General features: G+C 41.9%; 1 protein-coding gene across 2 annotated transcripts in view; it reads right to left on the bottom strand.

Annotated features, from left to right (window-relative positions):
- Positions 1-13,252, bottom strand: part of LOC121279077 (xin actin-binding repeat-containing protein 1-like) — a 32,461-nt gene extending 19,209 nt beyond the window's left edge. The window contains exon 1 of one of the 2 annotated variants that reach the window (XM_041189966.1): positions 13,081-13,252. The gene's annotated coding sequence lies outside the window, so the exon portion shown is untranslated. Of the gene's footprint in view, positions 1-12,487; positions 12,508-13,080 lie in introns of those variants that run through there. The other variant, XM_041189967.1, reaches the window with a different exon arrangement.
- Positions 13,253-18,059: the final 4,807 nt, after the last annotated feature.

Raw genomic sequence — 18,059 nt, 5'->3', positions numbered from 1 at the left:
TGGCAGCCAACAATATGTCAGTCGCTGGAGTTATCAACGCTGAATAAACAACGACCTCAAGCAAAGGGAATGCCAGCCCACCCATTGTGTGGAACAAGGGCAGGAAGAGATTGTGATCCATCCCAACAGGAATCGCTGTCAGCTGGCTTTAGAGCCTTAGGTTACTTACAATAAACAATTACAGGATCTGCTGTACAATCAAATCATGCTCCTCTGTTTAATAAATGTCCCAATTATGAGTGAGGCCAGTTCCAAGCTTTTATTGTCTAGCCGGCTGTCTGTCTGACACGTGTGGAGACCTTACGTTGCACTCCAAAGAATCTCCAAATCCAAAATACTGAAAACAACCTAAGAGTTTATTTTGCAGAAAAGAAAGAGTTTGAATTTATACAGCCTCTTTCATGTCTTCAGGTTGTCAAAAATTTGTTGAATTTGCTGTTGTAATCACTGCAGCTAATTTGCACAGAGCTAGATCCCATTAACTACAAGGAGATGAATGGCCAGATAATGCTTTAATGATGAAAGACAAATATTGGCCAAGATGTCTCCCTTGCTCTTTACCAAAAATTGCCATGTCTACAATCTGAAAGATCAAGCAGGCCCTTAATTTAACATCTTATCCCAAAAATGACATATTAAGAAATGCAGTGCTCCTTCTATGTGGCAATTAAGTGCTCAAATCCTGGAGTGTGGCTTTTGATTCAGATTGCTCTCACTGTGCCAAGGCTGATACTTGTTTACTGGACATTTCACAACTATTTCTTTTGGATATCCTGAAGACATGAAAGGTACTGCAAACAGCTCTTTTGTTTCTGTATACAGAAACTCTTTGAAGGATACACTTTTTCCCTAACAAAAACAAAAATACCTGGAAAAACTCAGCAGGTCTGGCAGCATCTGTGGAGAGGAACACAGTTAACGTTTTGAGTCCAAATGACGTTTTCCCTGTTGCAACGCCAGACTTAAACACTCAACCATGAGAATTAAGGGCTAGAAGTGAGATAGGGCATGGAATAAAAATGGTAAAGGGATAGAGTTGAAATGGACAGATGATGGACGAAAGATGAGATAGGAGCCTGTGCAATGTTGGATTCTGAGGTTTAACTTGCCTTTATATAGCAGTTTATATTACAAAGCACATTACACACATTGAAAACTTTGAAATGCAGTGATTATTATTTTCTAACTGGCAACTGCAGCAGCCATTTTGCACACACTATAATCACAAGATATCCCAGCTACCAATGTGACAACTGACTAGTTAGACTTAGCTTTGTCTCTTACTGGTTGAGGGGGAATGATGACTTGGACACCAGGGAAAATCCCTATTTTGTTCAAATGGTACCAGCTAATTCTTTGACTTTTGCCTGAATGGACAATTAGGGCCTCACTGTTAATATGTTATCAGAAACTCTGACACGCTTTCCCTTAGGAATACACTGTGTACTGCTTAGACTATAAACTCATGGGGCAGTACTTGAACCCATAGTCTTCCAGCTAAGAAGTGACAGTGCTACTACATGCTGCAGACTGTACTTAACAATTAATACCTTCAATCATGAGCCACAGAAATAAGTAGGAAAAAATGATGAATTTAATAAAGACACCTGTCCAGTTTATATCTTAGAAATTTTCAGAAAGTTTACTCAAAAATAAATTTGCCTTGGCCAAAACTGGACATATGCCCGGCAACCTTGTTTGTGATCTCATCACTAATTATGGATAATCCTCTTAATTTGTCTACTGGTTTAGAAAATATTGTGTATAACTCTCTGTGTCCATCAGACATGGAGTAAAATGTTTGTTTTTAAACTGGCAAACGCATGCCATTGAATGTTTTCAGAATGGCCGTAATATTACTGCCTCTGTCAGTAAGCAAGAGGAGCTTGGCTTTGGGCCTGACATGGTCTCTGCAGGCCAAGCTGTATGGTAACTGCAGTCATGTGGAGGTGCCAGAACTGTTTTCCTGTCTCATTATGTGTGATATCTCCAATCTCATTGAAATTATTCATGTAAAAAATTAAGGGGAAATTTTCACTGAATACTTTAGACATGAAAGAAGCAAGAGGTTTGGCCAATTTGGAATATTAAGTTGCAAAGCCGGTTTAGCACAATGTGCCATCTTGGTAAAGGACATTGAAGCCAGTAATAGGAAGGGGCTGATTGACAACCCGTTTGTGGCCATTACAGAGGCAGCATGTCATTTTGGTGGATAGCCCTTTATTAAATGATCTCTTCCAACAGTGACCAGCTGAACAGGGGAAAACAAGTCATTGCTGAGAATTTCGAGCACTTTTAAAGCTATCATCTTTTACTGTTCATTTGCTGCTAGAGATTTGAAGGGACTTTTTGCACCACATCAGTAGACTTATTGGAGACTTTGTCAAGACTTCACTTACTATTGATAGAGTGTTGGTTCAGGAGATCAGGATGTAGAATTGGTTTGGTTGGAGATGCGGAATAGTAGGGGAAAGAAGTCACTGCTAGGAGTGGCCTACAGGCCACTAACAGTAACCAAAATGTAGGGCAAAGTATACAAGAAGAAATATTGGGTGCTTGTGATAAAGGGATGGCAATAAACATGGGTGACTTTAATCTATATATAAACTGGAAAAATCAGCTTGGCAGTAATAGCCTGGATGAGGAGTTCTTAGATTGCTTCCAAGATAATTTCTTAGAGAAGCATGCCTGAAACCAACCAGTGAGCAGGTTACATTAGACTTGGTATTGCGTAGTGTGACAGGATTAATTAATGACCTCAGAATAAAGGCACCCCTAGGTAGCATCAACCACAATATGATTGAATTTTACATCCAGTTTGAAATGGAGAAGAGTGGGTCTAGAACCAGTATTTTAAACTTAAATAATAGCAACTATATGGACATGAAAGCTGAGCTAGCTGAAGTGAACTGGGATACTAGGCTAGGGGATAGTTCAATAGAGAAGCAGTGGCAGACATTTAAGGGGATGTTTCAGAATACTCAGAATAAGTATATTCCTACCTTAAAGAAAAATTCTAAAGGGATGACCCACATCTGTGGTTAACTAAAGAAGTTAGGGAAAGCATAAAACTTAAGGAAAAAGCATATAACTGTGCAAAGATGAATGGCAGGTCAGATGATTTGTCAGACTATAAAGAACGGCAGAGAATGACTAAAAGATTAATCAGGATGAAGAAATTTGAGTATGAGAGGAAGCTAGCTATAAATGTAAAAATGGAAAGCAAGAGTTTGTACAAAACAAAAACAGAATTACCTGGAAAAACTCAGCAGGTCTGGCAGCATCAGCGGAGAAGAAAAGAGTTGACGTTTCGAGTCCTCATGACCCTTCAACAGAACTGGCCACTAACAGAGTTCTGTTGAAGGGTCATGAGGACTCGAAACGTCCACTCTTTTCTTCTCCGCCGATGCTGCCAAACCTGCTGAGTTTTTCCAGGTAATTCTGTTTTTGTTTTGGATTTCCAGCATCCGCAGTTTTTCGTTTTTATTCAAGAGTTTGTGCAGGTATTTAACAAGAAAAGAATAGGTAAATGAGTGTTTGTCTTCTAGAGAGTGAGAATGGGGAGTTAATAGTAGATAATAAGGAAAGGCTGATGAAATGAACAAATATTTTGCTTGTGTTCACTATAGAGGATACAAAAAACATTCCAGTAATAGCTTTAATCAGGAGGTGAACAGGAGAATGGAACTTAGTGAAATTGTAATCACTAGGGAAACGGTACTGAGCAAACTGATGCAGCTGCAGGCTGACATGTCTCCGGCTCCTGATGGACTTCATCCTAGGGTCTTAGAAGAGGTGGCTAATTAGATAGTAGATGTCCTGGTGTTGATTTTCCAAAATTCCTTAGATTCTGGAAAGGTTCCATCAGACTGGAAAGTAGCAAATATAACCCCTCTATTCAAGAAGGGAGGGAGGCAGAAAAAAAAGGAAACTATAGGCCACCTTCTATCATGGGGAAGGTGTTGGGCTCGATCATTAAAGGGGTTATAGCTGGGCAAAAACTCAGGGTAACCGGGAAGAGTCAGCATGGTTTTGTGAAAGGGAAATCATGTTTAACCAATTTATTAGAGTTCTTTGAAAGAGTAGCATATGCTGTGGATAAAGGGGAGACTGAAGATTCCAGAAGGTATTTGATAAGGTGGAAAATAAAAGCTCATGGTGTAGGGGGGTAACATAATAGCATGGATACATGATCTATCCTATAATCAAGAAGTTTGCGGATGACACTAAAATTGGTAGGGTGATAAATAGTGAGGAGGATAGTTGTAAACTGCAGGAGGATATCAATGGACTTGGCAGGTAGGCAGGGCAGTGGCAAATGGAATTCAACCCAGAAAAGTATGCGGTAAACAATTGTGGAGGGCTAACAATTACACTATGACCCTGAAAAGTACTGAAGGTCAGAGGGTCCTTGGTGTGCATAACCACAGGTCCCTGAGGGTAGCAGGGCAGGTAGATAAGATGGTTAAGAAGGCATATGGGATATTTGCCTTTATTAGCTGAGGCATAGATTACAAGAGCAGGGAAGTTATGCTGGAACTGTATAAAACACTGGTTAGGCCACAACTGGAGTACTGTGTGCAGTTCTGGTTGCCACATTATAGGAAGGATGTGATTGCACTGGAGAGGGTGCAAAGGAGATTTACCAGGATGTTGCCTGGGCTGGAGGGTCTGAGCTTTGAGGAAAGATTGGATAGGCTGGGGTTGTTTTCCTTAGAGCAGCAAAAGTGAGAGGGGTCCTGATAGAGATATAAAAGATTATGAGGGGCATATATAGGGTGGATAGGAAGGCAGATTTCAATAGCCAGGGGACATAGATTTAAGGTAAGAGGTAGAAGGTTAAAAGGGGGTTGAGGAGAATTTTTTTCACCCAGAGGTTGGTGGGAGTTTGGAACTAATTGCCTGAAAGGGTGGTTGAGTCAGAAACTTGTCTAACATTTAATAGGTATTTAGATATACACTTGTGTTGCCATAGCCTCCAGGCTATGGGCCAAGCACTGGAAAATGGGATTAGTGTAGTCAGATCTTTGTTGACCGGCACAGACATGATGGATCAAATGGCCTCCTTCTGTGCTATAAACATCTATGAGTCTATGATTGGCTGGCTGGCAGAAAACAGAGTATGCATAAATGGGTCTTTGTCTGACTGGCAGTGTGTGACAAGTGGAGTCCCACAGGTGTCTGTACTGGGACTTCAACTTTTCACAATTTACATCAATGACTTAGATGAGGGGAGTGAAGGCATGCTAGCTAAATTTGCATATGACATAAAGATAGATAGGAAAGTCATAAGGAGTTTGCAGATGGATATAGATGGGTTGACTGAGTGGGCAAAAATATGGCAGTTGGAGTATAACATAGGAAATTGTGTAGTGTTTACCTTGGCAGGAAGAATTAAAAGCAGAGTATTACTTAAAAGAAGAACGACTGCAGAATTCTGAGGTGCAGAGGGATCTATATATTATAGTGCATGAGTCACAGAAAGTTAGTATGAAGGTACAGCACATAATCAAGAAGGCCAACAGAATGCTGTGCTTTATTACGAGAGTAATTGAAGATATAAGTAAGGCTGTTATGCTTCAGTTATACAGGACATTGGTAAGACCACATCTTGAATACTGTAGCAGTTTTGGTCCCCTTATTTAAGGAAGGATGTAAATGTTGTTGGACGTAGTTCAGAGGAGGTTTACTAGATTGATACCTGGAATGAGCGGGTTGTCTTATGAGGAAAGATTGGACAGGCTGAGCTTGTTTCCACCGGAGTTTAGAAGAGTGAGGTGTGACTTAATTAAAGCATATAAGATCCTGACAAGGTGGACTTGGAAAGGATGTTTCCTCTTGTGGGTGATTCTAGAACTAAAGGCACTGTTTTAAAATTAGGGGTCGCCCTTATGGAGCAGAGATGAAGAGAAATCTTTTCTCTCAGAGGGCTGTATGACTTTGGAATTCTCTGCCCCAGAAGGCAATGGAAACATTGACCATTGTATATTTTTATGGTAGTGGTAGATAAATTCTTTTAGGCAAGGGAATCAAAGGTTATTGGGGGCAGATGGGAATGTGGAACTCACGCAAACAGATCAGCCATGATTTATTGAATGGCGGAGCAGGGTCAAGGAGCCATATGGCCTATTTCTGTTCCTATTTCATATGTTCATATGTATTGGTGAAGAGGAACATAAAGTAATGAATAGGGAGATAGAGAGACCGGGAATATTGAAATATAGAGAAAAAGTCAGAACATGCATGCAGTTATATAGTGACAAAGGCTAGCAAGAGAGAAATAGATTTATTGACAGTGATATAGAAATATAGGTCCAGATTTTCACCTATGGAGATGGAGAGCCTTTCAATCATGGCGAAAATCCAAAAAATGGCTGAAAATTCTAAGCCCCTGCCCCAAACCTGGCATTTCCCATCTTTGGGGAGGGTGGGGTTAGAGTCAGGCTGGGGTTCACGCCTGTGCTATTCGTGGAGGAAGGTGGCCATTTAAATCACCAACTCTCTCCAGTGAAGCGGGACTTTGATAGTGCAGGAGTGTGAAACTCACTGTGTAGATTAGAACAGGTAAGAGGAGGTCTGAACTTGGTGGATTCATTTGGATAGCTGGGGTACTTTTTTAGAGAGATCTCTTTGGACCCGGTCCCAGGACATCTTTGGAAGAGGTAGGGCACACTTAAGGATTGTTAAAATTAAACATGATTATGCACTTTTTACGCACAAGCTCACTCGAATTATCAAGCTGTCAAGGAACTGTCCAGCTGTCAAGGGACTGTCAAAGAGCTATCCAGCTGTCAAGGAACTATCTAGGAACTATCAAAGTCATCAAACTTGTCAAGGAAGTATAATAGATGAGTAAGAATATTAGACGAGTTGGCATGGAGGGAGTAAGGACAAAGGGTGGTGGGTGGGGACGTGTGTGTTGGCACAGGTGGTATGATGGTCCATGGGGGTGGGTGGGTGTTGGCATAGGTTGGCCAACCTATGTGTGAATGGTGAGGATTGGAGTGCTGTTTTTTGTTTTAATCTTTTACTTTATTTATTTAAACATAGGGCAGGATTTTTAGGTCAGTCTGCGGGTGTGATTGGTGAGACCGGGAGAGGCTGGGTAACGGCCCACTGCCCGCAATCAGCCCCTAACCGTGATTTCACACTGTTTGGCCAATTAATGGGCAACCAGTGTAAAACAAACACTGAAATGCTGAGTGTTGCCGGGGTGGGGGCAGGAGAAGGGCAGGCGCTGACATAAGCACTGGTGGAGGGGAGTGTGGAATGAAAGCTCCCTGAAGGCAGAGAGCTACCTCATGGATCTGAATAATTTAAAACCAATAAATAAAGATTTTATAATCCAGAAAAAATGTCCACGCATCAGAATCAATCACCTGAACAAATACATGATGAAAATTCTGTCCATATGTTTTTGTTTTTTTTATTTAATAACGGAAACTTCATCCCGCCCTTGGATGACGTTTCATCAAAAATGCAAAGTCCGCCTGGCAGATTCGCCCTATCCGCCAACTGTAAGGTTGGATGCACCACAAAAAATCAGGGACAATTAGAACTTTAATGGGTTTAATTGCCCTTTTAATTATCAGTGGGAGTGCTTCTGACTTTTGTGCACGCCCGCCGACTGATATATCGCATGAGTACAGGATGATGTCAGGACGCTTGCCCGACATCATCACGCGCTATTTCACGTTCGAGCAGAGTCAGGCGCATGCCCGCATGCTGACCTAAAAATTCTGCCCATAGTGCCTGTGTACAGAGGCAGGCCTCCACATCTGGCAGCCTGCACTCTTGTCCTGGGGTCACCCGACCCAAATCCTATTTCTTCCACCGACTGAAAATCTGACCTGCGGACGGACATTTTCGTGGAGCCTCCTGACTGTGTGCGCCCAACCCTGGGATGAAAGCCTGGACCACGGATTTGTATAGAAAGTTCCTTTTCCAGTACCTCAAAACTGTGAAATGTTTTACAATCTCTGTGCTTTTATAACTCAAACTTAGTGCCATCTAAATTACTCTTTGATCTACCTCAACTTACCACCTACTCATTTCAACTCTGGTGATGCCTGAGGGCTTTGCCCCTACAACATTAGCCTTGTTCTGCATCCTAAGCACTATTAGTTTAGTCTTGATTCAGCAGCGTAAGTGTTGTTCCTGTATCATGAACTTTGGCGCTCTTTCATAGATCTGGGCCTGTGGATTGTGTTTCAGTATCATAGGCTTCACTTTGAATTATGAATCTTGGCCCTGTGTCATAGACCTAGACCTGTTTCATAAACTCAGGCCCTACATTATGGGTCTTGACCCTGCACCATGTTTGGCTGAAAATCTGATAGGATTCTAAAATCAGCAAAGTGCATTTCTGGCTGGTGACTGCATGCATGATGTTCTATATAAATTGCCAGTTTTAAAGTAATAAACTTGTCACAATTGCACTGATAGGCAATTGCTACAGATCAGAAAGAAAGTCCATCAAAGCTCCCGACAATTGCCTGGGTTTGCAAGAATGTGAAGTCACTATTCTTGGAAGAGAATCTGAAAGAGGTTTCCCTGAAGTGACAGCTGTTGAAGAGTAGGGGAGACCAGTTGGTGAAGTTGGACAGGTTGAGCCCATGAAATAATTAATCGGCTTCTAAGTATTTCAGACTCACAGCTCCAGCCGCCTTAACCCAACAACTCACTCACACGATACAAATCCCCTAGAGTTTCCTTATTGCTGTAGCAGTGGATAAAAGTTCAAACTTTTCTCCCATTTTAAATTCTTAAACTCTGACTTGAAGATAGTGATTCAGAGGACGATGTCAGGCCGGATTATACCTTGAGGACAGGCTCCCCGCATCCCAGTGTAAATTTCAGGGATGAGCCTGCCAAATGGGGGCGGGCTCGCCCTGCTTTAAATTTTCAGGCAAAGATCCTTTAATTAGCATAAGGTGGGACTTCCGTCTGTCTCCAGGAAGACTCATAGAGCTGCCGGCCAATCGGAGGCTGACAGCTCTGCATACCATCTGTGCCAGCAGGAGCAGTGGCCACTCCTGGTACTACAGGTAAGCCATGAAGATGGCATTCAGCGATGAACTCGGACACTCAGATAGGTCTGAGGTCTCACTGGGGACAAGCTGTCAATTTTAATAATTCCAGCATTGGTGTCTCTGCCTTCAGATGCCTAGGCCCTAAGCTCTGGGATACCCTCCCTACACCTCTCTACCTACTTTCCTCCTGTAAGACATTCCTATAAACCTACCTCTTTGACCAAGCTTTTGGTCATATCTCCTTACATGACGCATGCCATATCCTGTTTTAAAATGTTTTTGTGAAACGCCTTGGAACGTTTTATTACATTGAAGGCACTATAAAGGTTGTTATTGCTGCAGTGCTTCGACGTGCTGCACTGTCAGAGGTTCTGTCAGACTTTAAATGTAAGCGCTGTCTGCCATTTTAAGTAAACATAAAAGATCCCATGAACTATTTTAAAGCAGAGCAGAGGAGTTCTGTCCAGTGTCCTGGCCAATATTTATCCCACAGTATTTTTATTTTAGTCATTCATGGGGACATCACCTAAATAGAGTATCTGGTCATTATCATATTTCTGTTTACAGAAATTTGCCGTGCTCATGTCAGTTGGCACCTTTCCTACATTTACAATAGTGAGTCTACTTCCAAAGTATTAAATTGGCTATGGGGCCAAGATCAGGAAGAGCATTTTAAAAATGCAAGTCTTTCTTTCTTTGATTCAGGTTGTTTGTGGATGTGTATACTTCAGGATGCAGACACAGAGGGTTGATTCCCAATTCCCATGTCTGCTACAGCAGCCATCTTGTACAGGATATGTGCACACAGTTGATCCATGATATAGATAGAATAGCAGTGCACTTGGCCTTGACAGTTATTGGTTTATTTACAACATATAGGGCAAAAAGCCCAACAATGCATCCCCTAATAATTTTGAGAAAAATTAAAAACCTCCTAGTGCTATCTTGTAGAATCTACACACTACCATTTTTTTCCCCACATGTTTCTTCTCCTTGCCTGTGGTCTCTGGTTCATTATGGAGATGTGATAGACATGCCATGGCCTGTAACCTCCAGCATCTTGCCTATATGACCTTTCCTTTTTCTAACTGTTTTTGCATATCTGCCCGGAAAACATTGATCTATGCAGAGCATCCTTAGGGACCTTGCCAAGTGTGCATTCTTCATGAGCCTGTATGAAGAGCATTAACAGGCAGTTTGACCAAGAGTGTCATCACAGTTGAGACCAATGTCCAGCCATGTTGACTTTCCAATGGTGGTTACTGATTGATTTTCCTTTTCTTGACTCTGTAGGCAGAGGTATATCAGCTCTGGTTCACTGGGTAGCCCTCTTACCTCTGAATCACAAGGTTCTGGGTTCAGGTTTCACTGAGCTTGAGCACAAAGAAATCAAGGCTGACATGCCTATTGGAGGTGCAGTCTTTTGGATGAGATGTTAAACAGAAGCCACATCTACCTACTCAGGTGGATGTGAAAGATTCTATGGCACTATTTTGAAGAAGAGCAGATGAGTTATCTCCAGTGTGCTGGCTGATATTTATCCCACAATCAACATCACAAAAAAGCAGATTATTTGATCATTATCATATCGTTGTTTGTGAGAGATTGCTGTGCACAAACTGGCTGTCATGTTTCCTATATTTCAATAGTGACTACACTTCAAAAGTGCTTCACGTACTTGTAAAGTACTTTGAGACATTCAGTGGTTGTGAAAAGCACTATATAAAGGCAAGTTTTTCTTTTTATATCAAAACACCACCTACAAAAATCAGTTAGTACAGTGCTAAAATAACAAGAATTTGCATTTTATGCAGTACCTTTAATTTACAAAAAGTCTCTAAATGTTGCATAGAAGCTTAACAGAATAAAATTTGGCACCAAGACAAAGAAGGAGGCATGAGGACAGGTAACTAATAGCTTGATCAAAAAGGTAAGTTTTAAGGAGCATCTTAAAAGAGAAGAGAAAGGAGGATAGGTGAAGAGTTTTAGAGAGACTGCATACACTCACTGCCATCACTCACATATGACAACTGGCCACATAAGCAAGGTAGTTGAGGGTCATCGGTACTTTTGGGTCTATGTCTCAGGTAGGTCTTTGTGGGAGGATGGAGAAATTTGGAGAGAGAAAAATACTTCAAATTATGATGCTGAATTGGAGGAGTTTTAGAGATAATTTCTATTTTAAAACTTAAACAGCAAGTGGTGAGTCACTTTTAAATGCTTAAGCCAGGACTGTAAAACAATCTGTTTCAAGCAACTCACCTGCAGCTTTTCATCAGCCTTGTACTTTCAGAATCAGCCAAATTATATAAAGCAGTCTTGCTGGCAATTCTCTAAAACTCCATCACACACGGCCTTTTCCATGCTAAGCCCACCTCACCAATCAGTATTGTTTTTGTCATTGTTAACTTTCTCTCTATCTCCCCATTGCAGTACTATTAAAATTGTCAAACGTTGGAGCAACGTTCTATGAAGTTACTCTAGAAATTCCTCGAACCCTAGGTCCCAGATAGCTCACTCTGTTTCATTAAGTTTGGTTAGTATACACTTCCCTCCTTAACCCAGGCTTCAACTATTACTCTATGCTCTCTGGAAATTTCCTAGCAAACCTATTCCGTTGCTACCACATTTCCCACTTCTGAGCTCTTCTAAACCTATCTCTTTGACCTTGCCTTTGACCTTCTCCCTTAACTTCTAGTTTATGCTCAATATCAGATTTTCTGCTCTCTTGTTAATCTTTATGTAACATCTATCACATCCTCAGGATGCCCTAAAGCTCTTTACAAATAATTAATTACTTTATAAAGTGTAGTCACAATCACATAGGCGAAGGCACTACATTAGTGTAAGTCCTTGATGTTCTATGTCACTTATTAACAAGCTAGAGGATCGTAGAGCTTCAAACAAATGTGGTTTGTATTCATCAGCATTTTAGTACAAACTCTGCATCTGTGAATTACACCAACATTTCAGGTCAGCTAACTTCCTGTTCTGAATATTGAGTTACTGCGATATTGATACAATTTCTTTTTAAACTATATCATAGTTGACTCCCGGAGGTCTAGCTTCATGACTTTAACAAGTTTATTGAACCCACATAGACTCTTCATCTACAAATCTTAACAGCAATGTGCAAAGGAGAAATCAATTACTCCATTACTGATAATAGTTCCTCACCTGTTGTGAGAAGACCAAAAAATAGATGAGATTGCCTGTGACTATCATGCCCTGGGCTTCTTCTTTGTGACAGTATATCTTCCTGTATCACCCCTTACAGAACAACATCCAGTACAGTACTTATACTGGCAATACGAGTTTCTCTGTAATTATGTTGTAAGGTGCAATCATATTTATGCAAAAGGGTTTTGGCATGTATAAGTATATAAAAAAAGGACAGCATCACTTGAAAATACCAGAATAGGATCTGAAGACCCCTCTCAAAGGGTTTCACATACCTGTTCACATTTACACCAGCTACATTATATCTCCAGTCTGAAAGAATCCCAGTTCTAGATGAGCATTTTGATCTCCAGGGAATTTTAAAAAACATTGAATGGAATCTTTTGAATCTTTAAATTGTTTGCTGCTGCCTGTGCGCAATTAACACTGAAAGATTTCACAGAGAAGGAATGGAAAGTATCATCCATGTTAAGGCTGCTCAGATTGAGCTTGGTCTTGGTCTGCAGAATAACAAGAGTCAACAGACCCTTCAATCAGGTGACAGATACCAGTCTCAAATCGGGAAATGAAGTCTAATGCCAGCCTTAATCCTTGATAGGAAACATAGCACATAATACTACACCTACTGTTAATGGTTCAGCTTTTTTGAGGCTGAAATTGGCGCAAATCAGGCTCATAGTGAAATTGGTGTTGAATTCAATGGTACAGAAAGTTGGGCGTGATATGAAGTGGACAATCGATCCACAATTGTACATTTTACGATTTCGCTGACTAGCAATTTCATCCCCCATTCATCTTCTTAATGATTAAATCTGATTTAATAGGGCTTAAAAAATTCTACACAACTCATAAGAGATAGACTACTTACCAAAATCGTTCTCCTTAATGCGTCGTCTTCTTTGCCTTTTTTTTCCTGATTGCCAGTTGAAAAGCTTGAGTCCTAGTAGTTCTAACGGTGGAAGGAGTCCTGCTGTCAGCTGTGTCTGTGTCTCTTTCAGGCTGAGGGAAAATGCCGACAGCTGATTCTATCGCTGCTCTATGTTTGGGAGAGTAAGCCGACTCTATTTATAGGGCATTAGAAGCCTGGCTGCTCCATCAGGCTGAGTCAATCACTGCTTCCAGAAATCATCAGGGGACTCACACCATTGACATCCCCACAAGCTGAGCATGCCAAAGGTATCCACTCACTGGGCTGACCCCACGGAGGCAATGAGGGCCTAGGTGTTCAGCCAAACCAATTGCGTGAATCTGTACGATTTCTTTCTCTTCCCTCAGATACTGATGATGATTTGATAAACAAGTGCTAATGACATCACAGTCAATAAACAGTCATTATAGACACAACCACATGCAAAAGATGGGAGGGTATAGGGCATCATAGAATCACCAAGGTGCCAGTAAGAAAACTGAGCCAAATCCACTTAAACCAGCCTCAATGATTTAGCAGTATAACAACCAACATACTCAACAACTTAAGGTGATTTTAAAGCTACAGTTATACCTCCCAGATGTCAATTAGTTTATATATAAAGTATATGAAACCTCAATTTCAGCCTGTAAATCATTTCCAGCTATCCATTATTCTAGATAGAAACTTTCTGTACACTTCGATAAGATTCCATCCTGTAAATCACTCCTAGGTATCTTGCTGAAAAGAGAGATATGTTGCTGAACTTTTTCATCCTACACTCATCAAAACAAATGCAAGAATGTAAAATTTCAAATGGTCATAACAATTTATATCATACCAGCATACGAATGCACATCAATTCTAGTAGGCATACATGAGCCATGTTATGAGCTCAACCAATTATATTAAATTGGTTATTAGTGTAGCTATTAGCACAGTCTGGTTTGCTAAACAAGTGCTGCCCACTGGAAGAATCACATCTAACAGCAGACATTTTGTTTTTTTGTTCTGCAAGAATGGATTAGGTACCTATTATCCTCTATATAAACTATCTGAACTTCTCGATTAGATTCCAGCCTGTACCTCACTTCTAGGTACCTATTATTCTATATGTAAACTACTTGAACCCCTCGATTAGATTCCAGTGTGTACTGACTCTTGGGTAGCCATTCTTCAATATAAAAACTAATTGCTTCAATTAGATTCCAATCTGAATTCAATGCTATTGTCAGGTGAGAAAGGGTAGAGTGGTTCTCCTTTTTCCCAATGTTCCTTTGACCACAACAGCTTTTTTCAGAAAGAGCACGCTTTCCAATGCAATGAGTGTTTAACTGTTTAAGTGCTGTAACTGTAAAAGCCAAAAACAGACAGATTACGTTGTAAGTTTTTAAAAAGAGAATAATATTTATTGTACTTAACACCTTATCTAAATAAAAAAAATAAAAACTCTGCCTGTCTCTATCTCTCACACACACATACACACACACACACACACACACACACACACGCATAAGTTAAAGAGTGGGAGGATAAATTAAGCCATGTTTAAATGTCTAAAAATGTCAGTTCTATATGGATTCGGCTGATTGATATTTTGGATGGTTTCAGACTAGGCCCAATGGTTTTTCTGAATTCTGCAATAGGATGATTCAAAGATGTTGACAGACGATTTGTATTTGGTCTTCTGGAGTCAGCAGCTGCTGGATTAGTTTCTTGGATGCTGCCTGGGACAGATAGCTGGTAAAACAACAGGTAGGGCTCAAGCTTACAGGATGGATGGAGAGAGAGAGAGTGAGTGAGAGACAGAGTATATGCCCACTCTGTGTCCTTCCTCATCTGCATCTCTCTTCCTTCAGTTCTATGATCTGGAGAAAAGCAGTTTCTTAAAACACACAAGGTTAGTTGGCTTATCACATGATCCCTTCTTACCAACTGACCTGTTACACAAATATGGTCGTAGCAAGTTGATTCCAGGCCCATTGTTTAGGCATGATTAAATTATGGCTAGGAGAGTTCCCTTCGCACCCTGAGTCCATTGTCCAAAATGATTGCATCTAATGGCTTGTTCCATACCTAGTTGAATATATAGGTTGTCTGGATGTATTGTGAATGGGGCAGAAGATGGGCCATTCACATTCCTTTAAGGTGATTTTCACTTATGTGTTCTTCTAGACAGGCTAACTCCATTCTATTGGATTTGGAATTTGTAGGGTATGCTTATGCAAATGTTCAGTCATCTTAGAAGCTAATGTTTTATGTCATTGAAATGCTATTGTTGTCTTTTAAAATTAAACCAGTGCTTTCAACACAATAAATGAATTGTCTTTTTCGATATAAAACATGGGTTTTATATCACAAATATTTAAAGTCATGAACTTGCTTTTAATATGTTTCTTTTGGAAAGTGTTAGAGGCTACTTTTTTCTCCTTTGAAAGTGGACCTGACATCTTCTCCCTGAACTCAGCACACTGTATTACTTTGGGATGGGGAGAGGGACTTGGAGTAAGCACCTATTAAGCCTGCCACTAGCATGCTATAGCATGCTATAGACAACCTACTGCTGGCCTCAACAAAACTGTTGGGTTTTGTGACAGATGCTTACATATCCTGGCAGGTCCAGCACATAGATTGAAATGCACACATCCCATGAGTTTTGGCTTTCTGATGGCAGGATGAGGGTCACGGGGAGAGGGGGTTAGGGGATTAGCAGCAAGGGTCAGGTGATGGCTCTCACGAGCAGATCCATTGGTGATTCATCACTTTGCTGTTTGTGAGACATTGCTCTATGCAAGTTGACTGCCATGTTTGCCTGTAACCTGTCTGCATAACCACAATACACTTAAAACACCAATTCATTGACTTTAGAGCATACCGAGGATGTGAAGGCTGCATTACAGCAAATCTTTTGTATTGTATTCTCGGCCAAAACAACACTGTAAAATGCTCTATTGCCCCTGAGCTGCTGTAAAGAACAACAGCTAGGATTCCTGCTCCTGATCATCAGCGAATACTGTTACAAAGAACTTTATTGAGTTCAGCAGTAACACACTCCCAATATGGTCAAATGGGCAGATAAGTGGCAGATAGAATTTAACCCTGAAAAGTGTGAGGAGATGCACTTTGGAAGGAATAATCTGACAAGGAAATATTCAATGAATGGCATGGCACTAGGAAGTTCTGAGGAACAAAGGGACCTTGGCGTGTGTGTCCATAGATGTCTGAAGGCAGAGGGGTACGTTAGTGGGGTGGTGAAAAAGGCATATGGGACACTTGCCTTTATCAATGGATCCAACAGAGGGCGTTGGTGAGAAGTGACTGAAGCATTCTGGGAGAAGTCATTGCAGTCACCGCGACTCAGGAGGGAATCTAGGAGGACTCTTGCACTCAACAGGAAGAAGGGCATCCAACAGAGGGCGCTAGTGAGAAGTGACTGAAGAATTCTGGGAGAAATCATCGCAGACACTGCGACTCAAGAGAGAATTGAGGAGGACCCACTGTCAAAGTAATTTGACAAGGAAATATTCAATGAACGGCATGGCACTAGGAAGTTCTGAGGAACAAAAGGACCTTGGCAGGGGAGAGACCTTCATCGCGTTTCTGCCAGGGAAAGAGCAATGGCTATAACCAGTCAAACCCCTTACCATTGGGTACCTAACACCATCCGAGTCATGGTGAAGGGTAGCGAGCAAGGAACAGGAATGGATAGGACCTTCTTCACGAAGAGGATCTTATTCAAGCTGTGTGGTTTTGAGGCTGTGGATATCTACTGCCTACAGGATTTCCCCAGCGCTGGTTTCTTTGATGTGACCTTCAAGCAAGTGGCAGCTTGTGTCAAACTCCTGAAGGTGTTTGAGGAAAAGAAAGACCTGCCAGAAATGAAGATCCTGACGGCGGAGCCGCTCTTTGTTCTACCGTTGCATCGTGAACGGGTTGCGACGGTGCATCTGTACAACCCCTACATCCCTGTCGCTGACGTGCTCACCTTCCTTACCAGGTACTTCGATAAGGTAGGGAGCTGCACTGAAGTTAAAGATAATTTGGGGATCTGGACATGTAAACGCCAGGTTAAGGTAACGCTCAAGACCGACGGTAAGGGAGCCGTTTTCCACCCCCCTTCCAGATTCGCTATCAGGGGAAGCTGTGGCTACCTTGTCTACACTGGGCAACCCAAACTTTGTCGCTCATGCGGCAAGTCTGGTCATGTGGAGGCCAATTGCAGTGCTGTCCTCTGCAAGAACTGCAAAAAGGAAGGGCAACAGACAAAAGATTGTAAACAGGCTAAGTGCTGCAACCTGTGTGGCGAGGCAAGTCACCTCTACAAGACCTGCCCCAAACGTTGCCATACTTATGCACAGGCAGCTAAAGCCAACGAGGGAGAAGCAGAAGAAATGCCTCGTGTCACACCAACCACCAAGGCCCCCAGGGAAAACATCGGGACAAAGGAGGACACAGAGAGAGACAAGGTGGAGGAAAAAATTGAGGCAGCAGACAGCCAGTCAACAGCACTGCCCCCTGAACCTCCCACTCCTCAGGGGAGCGAATCAACGGAGGAGGAGGAGGCAGCAGTGGGAAAGCAGCAGGGGGAGTGGCAGTGGTGAAGAGAGCCAAAAGGAAGAAGGGGCTAAAAAGAAACCAAGCCACTTCCCAGACAAGAGTCAAGAGGCGTCTCCTATCCGACATGGATAACAAGAGCAGCAGCTCTTCAAACGAAGAAGGGCCAGGGCGGCGCCAACAGAAGAAGCGGCAAAACGCTAGGGAGTTGGAGGACGAGTCACCCAAGCTCCAGAACATTGGTGACAATGAGGAGACCAGCACACCCCAACTTGGCCCACAACCCAAAGAGGCCAGTGCACCACAACCCCAGGAATCTGGGAGCAGTGAGGCGCTCAGCGCACCCCAGCTCCGTGAAGCCGGGAGCAGCAACGCCCCAGAGGGGG

This window comes from Carcharodon carcharias, chromosome 6 (genome assembly GCF_017639515.1).
Source record: "Carcharodon carcharias isolate sCarCar2 chromosome 6, sCarCar2.pri, whole genome shotgun sequence".
Classification (NCBI taxonomy): Eukaryota; Metazoa; Chordata; class Chondrichthyes; order Lamniformes; family Lamnidae; genus Carcharodon; species Carcharodon carcharias.
The sequence above is the reverse complement of the archived record's forward strand: the minus strand, read 5'-3'. Positions and strand labels throughout refer to the sequence as shown.